This window comes from Egretta garzetta, unplaced genomic scaffold (genome assembly GCF_000687185.1).
Source record: "Egretta garzetta isolate BGI_Z169 unplaced genomic scaffold, ASM68718v1 scaffold402, whole genome shotgun sequence".
Classification (NCBI taxonomy): domain Eukaryota; kingdom Metazoa; phylum Chordata; class Aves; order Pelecaniformes; family Ardeidae; genus Egretta; species Egretta garzetta.
In genome coordinates this window covers 277,521-279,830 of record NW_009258823.1, presented here as the reverse complement: position 1 = coordinate 279,830, position 2,310 = coordinate 277,521, and the positions used below count along the sequence as shown (strand labels likewise).

The 2,310-nt window shown below is 54.3% G+C and overlaps 1 protein-coding gene across 2 annotated transcripts in view; it reads left to right on the top strand.

Annotated features, from left to right (window-relative positions):
- Positions 1 to 150: 150 nt before the first annotated feature.
- GPR174 (G protein-coupled receptor 174) overlaps positions 151 to 2,310 on the top strand; it is an 8,980-nt gene continuing 6,820 nt past the window's right edge. For both annotated transcript variants that reach the window (XR_004841312.1, XM_035889383.1), the window contains exon 1: positions 151 to 242. The gene's annotated coding sequence lies outside the window, so the exon portion shown is untranslated. The remainder of the gene's footprint in view (positions 243 to 2,310) is intronic.

Below are 2,310 nucleotides of genomic sequence, written 5' to 3'. Positions count from 1 at the left end.
ACAAAAAAAAAAAAAAAAGAAAGAAAAAGGGTCAGGTCCAGCTCAGACCCGTGGGCAGGAGGAGCAGCTCGGCAAGCGCCGCCGGCCGGGGAGGGCCCCGTCCCCTCCCGCGCAGGCAGAAGCTGCTGCTCCCAGCAGTTGCACTTTTGCTTTGCACGTTGAGCGGGGTGGGACCCACTGCTGGCACCCGCGGATCGGGGCCCACGGGGGCCACACCGGAGCAGCCCCCCAAGCCAGCAAAGGTAGGACTGATCCTTTTACCCCTGTTTATCTTTGGTTCGGGCTAACGGGTTTAAATTATACTTTTATTTTTATTATTGCAACATAGACTTGGTGCCTCTTCTTGCTCGCGCTGGAAGGGCTGGGGACACAGCACCAAGAGGCAGGAGGGTGCGGTGTCAACCACTGACCCCCCCCTGGATCTCCAAAAGTAAATGAGTACAAGCCAGGAGGTGTAGGCTAAGCCCAGGTGTGGGTGAGGAGCCAACATCTCCATTTATCAGCCGAGCAAGCTCTTGTAAATGCTCATGAGATGCTCTGTGTATCCCAGGTGTACGGCTTCAGCCGAAACAGCCAGCCATGAGGTTTCAAACCGTATTTTCTATTTTGGTAACACGAGTATCAAGAAGCCACCTTTAAGAGCGACACCAATTTGCAGTCTTAACCCCTGCAAGCCCCCCAGCTGCTTGCGAAGGGACTCGTCCGTAAGCGGCCGTGTGGGGACCCACAGCCCCACCGCCACAAGCGCAGGGGTAACTGGTCCCATTTACTCCTCACTCCGGGTCTCGCCTGGGCTTGTCTCGCTCTATCTGTCCCGTGGGTTTTCTCCAGCGCTCGGGTGCTCGCAGGAGGCAGCACGCTGACTTTCCACCGGCAATTTTCCACTTAATAGCAAGAGCCGGGGGAGGGAGAAAGAGGCAGAGCCCCCACCACCGGCAGAAAACACGAGGCTTAGGTGCTCGTTGGGTATCTACTGCGGCCATCAGGGTGTGCCAGGGAGGGAGATCAGGCTGATACACAACACTGCTCCTCTGGGTTTATTTTCCCTTTTTAACCAGGATAAATATTAACAAGGGAGGACAAGAGCTTTTGGAAAGGATTAGGAAGCAAGAGCAGTGTATTCACACGGCATTAAACCACAGTGTTTATTTTTTCCCCACATACTCTTGGAATTTACCCAGCCAAAAAAATCCCCCTGGTGTCCCCGGCTGCCTGCCCGCCTGACTCGCCACCCACCAATATGGTCTGGGCCCCCTTCCCAGCAAGCTCCCCCCAGGCTCCAGCCCCACAGCTCCTTCCCAAAATGTCAGGGCCAGGGGGAGGTCTCCCTCCAGCAGCTCTGCTGCTCCTCCCAGCAGGGACAGGGCAGAGGGCAGGCGTGCCAGGAGACACTCAGTTCCCTTAATAACAGCCAAATGAGACATGAATGAAAGAACAAACAGCAAAAAGCCTTTCCATTCCACTGTGCCAATGCCCCACAGCCCTAACCTGTAAAATCTTGGCTGTTTCACTGCTTTTTCTTCCCCTGGAACTTTCACCACCTCGAGCGACTCACGTTTCAGGTAACCACAGAAATCGGATGCGATGAACAGGCATTTGCTCTGGTGCTCTGCAACCGAGTCAGACTGAAAAATCACCTGCACTGCTTTGCAAACACAGCATTAGCGAGTGTATTCCGGGCAGCCCGGAGCACGGGCAGAGCGGAAGAGATGCTGGGCAAGGGCAGGGATGCCCGGGGGGGGCACTGGTACCCAGGCTGGGAGGAGATGCTGCTGCTGGCATCCCAGAGGTGCCTGGGCTGGGAACGTAGGGGGGGTCAGGGCTCCCGCTGGGTCAGGACAGGCACAGCAAAACACCCGAGGCCCCAAGGACGCCCAAGGAAGGCACTGTGGCCTCCGTGGGCAGATGCTACCAAAGAAGAAATCTCCACGTCAGGACAGGCACAGCAAAACACCCGAGGCCCCGAGGACGCCCAAGGAAGGCACATGGAGGCATGGGCAGATGCTACCAAAGAAGAAATAAAAGAGAGAAATCTCCATGGTTGCAAGAGGCAACATTGCTCCTCCGGAAGAAGATATAAACCCCAAATATCTACCAGAAAACTGCTTCAAGGGAGAAAAGCCTTTATCATCCCCTGAAATTTTTTAAGAGAACTAAAAAGCAATCCTATGCAGCAAACAGTTTACATTTCTATCCATTCCATTTTCAGTTTATACCTTTTAAATATTACTACAAGTAGTTATCTCTGCCAAAACAGGACAGATGGGTGACGTGGAACATGAGTGGGTACTGGGGGAAGCCGGGAAGGGC